Here is an 11,898-nt window from a genome sequence, read left to right on the forward strand (position 1 = left end):
CTGGTTCTGTGGACTGACTCTGGGATGGGATTTCCCTGAGCAGATGTCACAGAGCTGCCCCACTTGGAGACATGAAAGTGCAACCATAGCACCATGGGCTACAAGTTGTTCTTCATACTATGCAGACCTCAAATGGGGCTCAGTTTTCAATTAGATTAAACCTCTTCTTGCCTGTAAGCCTTGGAGTCTGAGAGCTCCTATAGTCTCCCTTCTCATATATTGTTATAAGAGGCCTGAAAGCCTGAAAAAGGGGCCCAAACACCAAACAGCACTGCTGGATTCCTTTGAACTTTCAAGTTACATGACACCCATAGCTCCAGCATTATCAAGGGATTTAAGCAGGTTTCAATGGCACCAAGAAGAGTAGCCAGCGTTGCCTTCTCTGCTAGTAGTGTGCCTTTCCACACTCATTTATGGCTTTATGGAAAGCCATAAAATGTTCTTCTTTTCACCCCAGGAAACCAGTAGGGCTTAGAGGACAGGGAGTTGGATCCATGAAGCTGATCAGGTCCATTTCTCCAGGTGTTTTGAAGAAAAGCTATGCACTTTGATTTCCTTCAACGACCATCACAGTAGAGACAATCTGTCACCAAGCTGATGTAGTTTGGTTGAAGTACAAATACCATCAGCAGAAGGCCCAGAAAGGAGCACGAACTCACATCAGAAATGACTGTTTCCCTTGTCTCATTGCTGCCTTGCACCAGCAGCCTTTCTGGGGCTGATCTGATAACTTTCACCACATCCTGCATCACCTAGTCTGTTTGGCACTGGCACAGAGCTGTCCCAGAGCCACCCCAGCAGACATCAGACCTTGGTTTGCCTCTTGGAGTTACTGAGAGCACTCTGAAGTTAAAACACATGAAGGATGCAGTTGTCCATTGTTTTCTATCCCCACAGAGCACAGTTACATCCAGACAGGGAAAAGATAAATGTGGGAACTGTGTTGGAAGCACCCTATAGAAACAGATCCAAATGTTTCATCAGGAAGTGACTCCCACAGGGGTCTTCATAAGATGGGACCCATGGGGACATCCCTGTCAGCACTGACCTGCAGAGGGACTGTGCGAGGAGGGTAGCACAGGAGTGCAAAGGTGGGGTTGAAAGAACATCTGCTCCATCACACAGGCTGTGGTGTTGGTGCCCTCAGAAACGCAGCACAATGCATTGGGGAAGCTGCAGTGCAAAGGTGCAGAGCCTGTTGAACGGGGGTAACCAAACTCAGGCAGCTACCGAAAGGCTCCCAGAATCCATACGGTGGACCCCAACCTGTCAGGAAGCAGCGGCTAGCAATAAATCCCATGTGCAAATCTGTGTTATGGTAGTAGTAGAGGTGCTGTTTGCACTGGGTTTGGGTCACCTATTTAGGGGTAAAGAGCTGTATTCTGCGCTGAGTATTCCCTGCTGCTTTTCACTATATGGTTGCATAGACTGAGACCTTATTATCTAAGACCTGTCCCAAACCAAGTTTTCATACAGTGTGGCTTCTGCTGAGTGTCATTTATTAAGGTGTTGGTCCAGCCCCTACAGGGGAAGAACTCAAGAGGAATGAGACAATCTGGAGAAGCTCTCTTTTAGAAGTTGTTAAAGGCACCATCAGATCTGGGTTTAGTATTTTTAGTGTTTCTTCTGGTGGGTGGGGTGGAGTGGTGGGACACAAAAAAGCTGCTCTTCAGGAGAATAGGAAGGACAAATGCATCTTTTCCTCGTACCCTTGGCCAGGTTTGTTGGATGAATGCAGTGCAAGTGAGTATTTTTAGGTGAGAGGGCTTATCAGCTCTAGAAAAATATTAGCCAAGCTGATGTTCAAATGAAGATTAAAGCACGAGGTACAAGCTAGGTATGTTTAATTGACTTAGGCAACCCTCTTGTAAGTTTTGCTATGCCTGAAATTTAAACCCCTTGACAGAGCATGGTGATTCAGAGCTCAAGGTTAAGCACTAGGGTGTGAATTAGGACACTCAGAAGAAGAATTCGGGATCCATATCCCAAACACAGGACAATGAAAGCTAGCCAGAGAGGTATCACGCACCCAATTCTTCCTTGAAAAGCACTGGTTCTCTTTCTTAGCAGTGCCTACAGTCTCTTCTGAAGACCGTCATCCAAAGTTACACCAGTTAGTCCAGTTGACACTAGTAAAGTTTCTGGGAATACACGAGGTGAAGAATCCTGAAGGTAAACAGTTAAACTATTGCCAGACCATGTCGTCCTTAACCTACCAAGATTTTTAAAAGTAGATAGAAAAATAGATGTTTCTTTATGCTCCTTTTATCTATTACCTAAAAGACCCACGATGAACAGTGCAGTCCTTGATGCTGCATTGATTTAAAGCTTGTGGGACCACAGAAAATGCTTTGGGATATATCAGTTAATTAATAGTGAGTTTTGGAAAGACATCTCTCCTCTCCAAAAGAATGGAAGCTGAACAGAAATTAAAAGAATATGTGAAGACCCCAAGGCAGAATCCAATGAGTGGTGGATTTGGTTTATGTATTCTTTGCAGAGGACCAGTTCCCTTGTCACTATTCCCTTAATGCTCTGTTAACTCAAATTCAACTTTATACTTCACGCATAAGCTCTAAAGGAATTAGTTCGTGAAGGGGAAAGACACTTGTTTATACACTGCACTCATGTCTGAATGATTTTTCTCAGGTTTCTGCCACCGGCATCAGCAGCCTTTGTCGACACAAATCCAAGGGACAGGACTATGTGATGGGACTGCTGAGGTGCTCATTAGATCTTGTTTGTTTCTACCATAAAGATCAGATTTAATTTAGCTGTTAAGTTTCATCTCCCAGTCTCACCTCAATGACTGGGCAGCATGTGAAATCTTTCCCTAGTGCCAAGCAGTTTTCACAGCAGTTTCAGTTGGTATGTCAAGATTAAGCAGAAGGAAGTGGAAACAGAATCCAAACAGGACTACAGGAAACCAAGTGTGGGACTCTCAAATTTCTTTGTACATCAGTTGCTGATTCAAAGTTGGTCTTCAAGGTGAAGATAAAGGCAGATCAAATTCGCCCAAGGAAATTCGTTTAGTTTATCAACTAAAGCTATGCACTGCAAGCAGTTCTGGGGGGAGACCCTGATATACCAAGGTGCTGAGAGACTCCTGGAGAAACCTGACAGTCCATTCTCTGCTTGGGCTGCATAGACAGTCTCTTTGCTGAACATTGCTGTCTAGTTTTCTATCATTGTGTCTGAGTCAATCGTGACATCGGGTATGTCTGTGATTCCCTGAGACATGTTTCAATGGAGCAATGGAACGCAGTGGGTGTAAAAAGGAACAGATACGGGCATTTTTCTCAGAGTAAGATCTATGAATTAGGCAAAGGAAGAAGTAAGAGATGAAAATGGGGAAACAAAACATAGGAAGGGGTCAAAGGGAATGCAAAGGCCCTTAGAAGTAGGACTTGATGAAGGAGTTGGACTTGATAATCCTTCTGGGTCCCTTCCAACTTGGGATAGTTTTTGATTCTGTGATTGTATGATTAGAAATATCTCTCAAAGAACAAATGCATGCTGGGAAAGCATAGCTACATAAAAAGCAGAGAAAGTAAATGGTGGGTAAGAATCTGTCTTCCTCCTTGGAAGCTTTTGACAAGGAATCCAAATCATCCATAAAGAAGAAGATGAAGAAATGACAAGTGCAAGGAAGGAAGTGAAAGGGAGAGGGAAGGACTTGGACAAGCACCCTGCCTGCAGATGGACTGGTTGGTGAACTGATGGTGTTTGTAACACTTTGCTGCAAAATACATGGACAGCTGAATGAAGGCAACTATGTCTCTGACTCCCAGCAAGATATGAGATTTCTACACCCAGAGGCTGATAGATGCCAAGAAGATGGAGTGAGTTCTCTGAGGAACCCCTGTTTGATGCAAAGACTGGTTGGGTACAGAAATGGCAACCATGGATGACAGAGTTGTAAAAGGTCACTCACAAGGGCATCATTCACTAACTTTGCGGTCCCTTCATGCATAGCCAGGTGGGCCAGCTCAGCCCAAGCTTGCCCAGAACCAAGGAACGGACAGGCATGGGATGCAGGAGCTCTTGAAGTGCCCTCAGGGGTCCCAGCTGGCTCCACCTGCGGCACCAGAGAAATATGGAGCGACTCCAACCTCCAGTGTCACATCTGCCTGCCCCAGGAAGCTGTCTGGGACATGCTGACCTCAAAGCCAGCTCCTGCCCTTGCCTTCTGAGTGCCCTCCACTCACCCTGTGGGGTCTGAGCCTTGACTTTCCAGGACAAAGTAAATCCTGGTTTGGGGAGCTGTGTGGGGAAGAATGCCAAGAATGTGCATGTCTCTGCCATATAGCCTTTGGTCCTGTGTCCTGCAAAGAGGGGACTAACAGACATTCCTACCTGGGCTAAAATTACCTGTCAGGCCAAAAGTAAATTGTTCCAAATAGGTTTTACCTTAACACCACCAACAGTCACAGCAGTTCCATGCCCTGCTCACACCTGATCTCAGTGTAATAGCTGTCTGGCTTCAAGGGACCTGCCCACCACATTCTGTGACATGGTTTGGGCAAGACAAAACGGCACACGAGTTTCTTCCCTGTTTTCATTCTGTTTTTCATAAATTTCACATTTCCAGCACTTTGTTCTAGTTATATAGATTTACTTCTCTGGTGACAAAAATATTTTTCAATTTATAGAAATGCCAGTTCAATACACCTCTGTAGAATATGATGAGACTGGAATTGAATTTCCTGCTTGTTCAGTTTTTTATTAGCGTTTCTTTATCAAGCAGTCTGGCAAAACTAAACACATTTACTTTATATATTCAGTGTCACCATATCTCCATTTACCTTCTGCCTTCGAAATTGAGAACGATAATGCTATTTAGTTCTTTCTGAAGTGGACCCAGACTTTCTGGGTGTGCTTGCCTGAATGTCAGGTGGGCAGATGGGCTCTGGGGCATGAATTCAACATCTTCACCTGCACTCAGAGAGAAGGAGGAGGGAATACGGCATACAGCACTACAAGCTGGCATGAGTGTTGCCAGAAACAGTGTTATCATTGGCAGAGCAGGAGGCATCACAGCAAAAAGCTGGGTCATAGTAACCAGAGGGGATTTCTGATAGCACAGTTTTCAAACACCACAATTTGCAATGCTGAATGGTAACTGAAAGAGGAGATGTCATGGAAGGACAAGTACTGTGCTTTGCTACCAGCACAGTTATCTCTGGTCACCTTAGAGGCAATATACATGGCAGGACCAAGAGAAGGAGGTGGCAATGGGAGGAACAAGAAAACTTGTGTGATGCCACGACCCAGAGCAGACTGGCAGCTGGGGAGACTAGCAGTATGGGGACAAGTCACCTCAGGGTGGAAAGGCTCCAGGATTATTTCTCATCTTCCTGTTTTTTTTTTTTTTTTTTGTTTGTTTGTTTGTTTGTTTGTTTGTTTGTTTGTTTGCTTTTGCTTGTCCCTGCTATCACACCTTGGTCTGTGCATTCACTGGAGCTGGACTGTCGTGACTGGCTGCATGGGGGCAGCTGTGAGGAGCCACTGACCTGTGAGAGGTGGATGTGAAGCTCAGCGACTGGTGTTGGGGTGTGACGTGCACCTTGCCAGACCCTGGAGGGGAAGGCTGTCATTGAGACGATAAAGGAAGATGTATGAAATAGTTCTTCAGGCTCCTCTGGCTTTTTACATCACAGGAGCAAGTGTCTCTTGCAGCAGTGGGGTTCCTCAGTCACCCTAATGAAAGCCCCAGCTTCTGCTGAGCCTGAGGGCTGCTGCTCTGGGAAGGAAAGGCCAAATAGGAAGCAAAATGTTGAAGTGTTGACAGTTGCTTCTGATTTATTTATTTTTTTCTCAGCTGTTTTTTCTTGTCTGGAAAGCAGAGCAGGGAGCATTAAACAGACATCCCTGGCACTGCGAGAATGGAGCAGAAGACTCCTTACTGCTGGTTTACACTATTACTTCTCAATGCCTCTCAAGGCTTCCTTGTGCAGTGATGTTTGTGTGTCTAACTGGAGCCACCTAGCACAGAGCAAGGCTGTTCACCCAAAAGCAGGTTGCATTGATTTAGACAGACACACTTTCTGCTGGACGTGATTAAAAGCCTGTCCTGCAAGAACTAAGGAGTGTGTGTGTGCACAGGTGTGTTCTGTATGGAGCAGCATGGCAGGTTCTCACCCGTGGAGGAACAACCGGAGTATGGACCTGTTCTTATGGGGAAAGAGTCCTTGTCCCCAGTCCTACCCACCTGTTCTCTTGTATTCCCAGCAAGCTGGCCCAGGACTGGAAGGACCAGGCAGCCTCAGCTTCTGTTTCACTGCCAGGTGCCCTTTATAATAAAATAAATTCATGATGTATGGGATGCAGCTGGAGAGCTGGGTGCCTACCCAACCACCTCATCCCTCAAAGACCCAGCTCTGGTCTGTTGTGTACAAGCAATTTCTTCTTCTCAGTTGACTCATTTCCCTGGGTGAGTGGCCTGAGTACCAGAAACACCCTGACTGCATTGTTAGGTCAGTATCTTCCAAATTAGTGCTTTCTTTTTACATCTGACATTTTACGTGAACACCTGGAGCTGCCAGAAGGCTTGTCAAACTGACAGTGGCACGGGGCAGCATGTGGTGAGTGCCACGATGCTGCCAGGGAATTCAGCCACGGCACTGGCCAGGGCTCCTGCTAGACTCCTGCCCAAAAGGCTGTCTTTGGCATGGGTTTCTCTGGCAACAGCTAAATAATAATCAGGCAGACCCTTTTGCAAGGAACAAGTACAGACAGTTCAGATGTGCCTGGATCTGTTTGGAGCTGCAGGAGTCCTGGAGAATTTGGCATGCTGCTGCTGACTAGCCTTTAATTTGCAATGTTGTAATTAAGGCCAAGTGTAGGGAATTCCCAACAATGCTGTAATCCTCTAAAACCAGGAGATGTGAGCAAGCCATCTCTCTCTGTGCCAGGGCAGTAGTTTCCCAGTTTAGTGGCAGTTCAGACTTACTGGTTCTGGATCAAAGGAGAAGCTACTGATGCTGAAAGATAAAATAAGCTTTGGTTATTTTCCTGCTCAGAACAGAGCAGAGCTGCTGCTGTCTCCTGCAAGTCTTGCATGCTCAGGGTGTGCTGTAAGCTTTGAGCCAGGATTCCTCCCTAAGTGTGGTACATGACTTGCGTGCTTCATATAAAGGGGGTCACTGATGGAGCAGTGATGGAGTTTGTAGAACCCTGAAATGCCCACGGGATTCACCTTCCGACCTCTGTACAATCTCTTGCCTTGAGTAGGACATTCAGAAGAAATTTCTGACACTGGGGGATCTGCATTGTTCTCCCTCAAGAGCCTGACAGTTCCCTGAGGCTAGATTTAGGGAGAAATTAAGGAAGGTGGTTTCCCTCTACTCCCCTCCAGAGCCCTGCCCAGAAGCAGACTGAGAATTCGTCTGTAGCCTTGCCTCACAGATGTGTTTGCTTCAGTGAACTTCGTAAAAAAAAAAAAAAAAATAAAATAAAAAATTAATGCATTCAGTTCCTTGTAACTAGTGTCTTTTAATTTCTCATGAATAATTATTAGTCTATAACTCCAATCAGTTCTTAAGATCCTGCACCTCATCAGGAAGTTAATTACACTTAGTTAGCAATTGCAACAAAAGACGTGCTTGTTGTTGACTCTGCACCAAAACCTCATTTCTTCTCCTGACAGGGCTTGTCTTATCTCACTGGGAAGCATCTTGGCTATCGTTTATTTACAAGGCTGTCTTCATTTCAAAGAAATATTGAAGTGACCTGACAGGAAGAAATCTGAGGAAATTATGAGAGAAGACTCATTGATGGTAAAAAACAAGCTGAGATTTCCAGTAATAAGTGTCAACTCCAGCAATGAGACGTCAGATCAACTTACCACAGCGCATGAAAGGCCTAATTCTCATCCTGCCTGTCTCCCTATCTTCCTCAGATACTCAATGACTGGTTATGGAATTACTTTTTCATTTCCAATTTACATAGAGGACTGGAAAGCATGTGAATCCTCTCACTACAATTCTCTCCCAGCTTTACTACCCCAGCTCCTGAGCTTCTACACCTCGTCTGTCCTGGCTAAGATTGCTCTCTGAGCACCAGCAGCATAGAATCAGAGAATGGTTTGGGAGGGTTGGAAGGGACCTTAAAGACCATCTGGTTCCAGCCTAGGTTGCTCCAAGGCTTATCCAGCCTGGCCTAGGGCACTGCCAGGGATGGGACATCCACAGCTCCTCGGGGCAGCCTGCACCAGGGCCTCACCATCCTCTGAGTAAAGCATTTCTTCCGAATATCTAATCTAAATCTCCCCTCTTTTAGCTTAAAGCCACTGTCCTGTCACTACACCCCCTGACACAGAGTCCCTACCCAGTTTTCCTGCAGCCCCCTTTAGGCATGGGCAGGTCACTGTGAGATGACCCCTGGAGCCTTCTCTTCCCCAGGCCGAACAGCCCCAGCTCCCTCAGCCTGTCTTCACTAGAGAGGTGCTCCAGCGCTCTGAGCATCCTCGTGGCCTCCTCTGGACTCCTTCTAACAGCTCCACGTCCTTCTTGTGCTGGGGGCCTGGAGCTGAGTGCAGGACCCCAGATGGGGTCTGATGAGAGCAGAGCAGAGGGGGACAATCACCTCCTCGCCCTGCTGCCACGTTGCTGGTGGTGCAACCCAGGGTGCAGTTGGCTTTCTGGGCTGCAAGCGCACATTGCCGGCTCATGTGGAGCTTCTCATCTACCAACACCCCCAGGTCCCTCTCCTCAGGGCTGCTCTCAATCCATTCTCCACCCAGCCTGTGTTTGTGCTTGGGATTGCCCTGACCCAGATCCAGGGCCTTGCCCTTGGCCTTGCTGAACCTCACGAGGGCCGCACAGGCCCACCTCTCAGCCTGCCCAGGCCCCTCAGGACAGCAGCCCTTCCCTCCAGCGCATCGACCACACCACACAGCTCAGTGGCATCGGCAGACTTGCTGAGGGTGCGCTCGGTTCCCCTGTCCATGTCCGTGACAAAGATATTAAACAGTGCCGGTCCCAGTGCTGACCCCTGAGGAACACCACTTTGTGTGAGCTTCTCCAGGCTCCTTTTCAACCTTCTGGAAGAACAGGCTCTCTTTGTGCCCCGAACATGCATGTATGTCTCCATGGACTGGGGAGAAAGCCTCGACAATCAGCTCCTTTGTGGACATCTGTATAAGCAGTTAAGGTTGCAGATGTGCTACAGGTCTCTGCTTTCTGCTTGGAACTGTTCCTCCTAAGGAGGTGTGTTAGGTGTGTAGTTACCAAGTTAACGTAGCTTTTTTTTTTTCTCTTAAACAAAGGAGTCAGTTATTGTTAGTGTAATCTTCATCTCATTTATTCCTGCAGTTTCTGTAATTGTGATCATTTTTTTTGTTTGTTTGTTTGTTTTTGGTTTTTGACTCATAATTTTACTAATTCTGATCTTTCTCTTCTTTTTATTTTTGTTATGGTACCAGTGTTGCTGGTACCATAACAAAAGGTGCTCTGTCTTGGACTCGATGATCCTCGTGGGTCCCTTCCAGCTCAGGTTATTCTATGATTCTGTGATTCATCTGCCCATGATGCTATGAGGAGTCTTAGAAGTCCTGGGGGAAAATCATACAAACTCTTCCTTGATGCTTCCGATCATCTCAGCCCTCACAAGTTGCTTAAAGATGCATTGTCACAGGGAAAGGGCATCTGTGAAATCTGTGAAATTCTTCTTTCCTTCAGATCAGTATTTTGAGACCTGTTATACTTATTATGGAGTCCAAATTGAATTGGCTATAAAGCCATCCAACCTCCCCTGGGGCGATCTTCTGAATAGGGAAGTTTCAATTGGCTGAAATTACCTGTCTGTGCTTCTGATTTTAGCAGCAGCTGAAAAGGATAGGATTCATATTTCTGAAGACTTTATGGATCATCTTCTCCAGGAAGGAGATCTATGGCAGATTTCCGTGCAGAGTTATAGTGTTGTTTAGTCTGTACAAGGTCCATCGTACCCCTTTGCATAAACTGGTCATGGAAGCTGGTGTTCAACTAATGGACCAAAAGGTTAAAGGAGGAAAATCTGAACAGTAAACTAGAAGATTTTATAATTTTCCTTATGTAGAGAAGAGGTGCGTAATATACCAATAACGTTAAATGATTGCATCTGAAAATCAGTACTGAGCAACCATCCTGAGGAGCAATCCTGGCGCAGCACAGTCACCTGGAACTGGAAATGCCTCAGGAGGGACCAGCTGGGTTTGGCCGCAGGACCAGGAGCCAGGAAGCCGTGCCCCCCTCTGGCTTTGGTGATGCCCATTGGGATGGGGTGGCTTTGGGGACACTGCTCACAGAGTCTATGCCTCTGCTTCTCTGCTCAGTCTCTGCTGTGGTGGGTAAAGCACAGAGGAGAGCTCCCTGAGGCCCATATTTCACCTGCAATCAAACTCTTGGCATGGCTCATGACCTCCAAAATACCTTGGCTGGTTTGGGAAGAAGGGTTGGCTCAAGTCCCAAGTCTGGTTTGCCTTACCCTTCCTAGCAGGTCTATGCTTGATCTCAGCCTCTTCCCTGCTCCTCTTCACACCCAGAAGGGCACAGATCACAAGTGAACACCTCCAGCGGTCTTCTTTGTTAGAGCTTTTGCAGCCCCACCTCCATTCCTGCCTACCACGGGGGGTTTACCTGAGTGTCTGTATGGCTCTGCTGCCAAACCCAGCAGTTCTTCCCAGTACTTCTTCTAGCATCTTTCTGTTTGTTTATAAAAATCCTTAATGTCTTTCACATTCATTAGCAGTTTGCCATCTGCTGTCTTAATAAAGTAATAAATGAGTGCCGTGGTGAGTTTCTTGACAGGGCTGAAAGCTTCATTTGCATATGCATTTTCATCCATCTTTTCTAATTCTGCTCACTTTCATCTGCAATGTGTTCTGACTCTATGTTTCTATACATACCTTCCTAACTACTGTGGTGACACTGAGACAGGTGCCAGAAAAAAAAAAAAAAAAAAAAAAAAAAAAAAAGAACTTTGTGAGATTCCAGGTCTATCCGTTCTCAGTGTCTTTTGGAGTGGAGCTGCCTACAGCAAGAGGAGCGACCTTCACATCACATCAGCATGGACCCAGACCCTGTATGCCAAGCCTTGCTGCTTGGCCAGAGTAGGCATTTCTTGGGTTCTTAGGACAACAGCAGGGCAGTATCAGGGGGATTGTTCCCTTGGTACTGCAATATTTAGATTAGATATTTAAAACATATATATATCCATTTTAACAGCTGTTCTTTTCTTGGTATGGCATTACACAGCAGGGGAGAATAATCCCATTCCATGGCAGTGCCTGAAGGAGTTAAAGAGACCAGCAGAGTGTGCAGGATTGCTTCCCTCCTGGCTTTCTTTCAGCTTATCAATTATTTCTCTATTGCAAGAACAGCAGTGGATAATGATGGGCTGGAGTATTTTGGCATTCATCACCAGGCTCCTCAAACCCTTTGAGGCAGAAATTAGTTTGGAGGGCAGGTTTAGCATCAGGTGTATTTGGAAAGGGTGACAATCAACCACAGGTTCCAGTTCTGCAGTTAATGATGCCCCAGAAACACGGGGTCAAGGAAGACTTGCCAGTGGGATGACCCTGGTCATCCCTTCCCTGCAGTCCTGCTTCAGAACAGTCCCCACAACCTGGGAAGCAAACTGCATGACTCATAGGCTAAAAGATGAAATAAGGGACTTGGCTGCAGATACCCTGTGTGATATTAGCCATTTTTTACTTTTTAAGAGAAAAGCTGCCGAAGACTGGACAAGCTCAGGTAGGGGGTGAATGGTAGAATGTGAGACAGACAGCCGGGTAATTTTGGGTCTCTTTTTATTTTCCCTGTGACAAATAGTTGATGTTCTCAAAAAAATGCCATTTCAGAACTTTTTGTGAATCAGTAAATAGTTTCAGCTGGGGAAAAAAAAAAAAAAAAAAGC

This window comes from Cygnus olor, chromosome 18 (assembly GCF_009769625.2).
Source record: "Cygnus olor isolate bCygOlo1 chromosome 18, bCygOlo1.pri.v2, whole genome shotgun sequence".
Lineage (NCBI taxonomy): Eukaryota > Metazoa > Chordata > Aves > Anseriformes > Anatidae > Cygnus > Cygnus olor.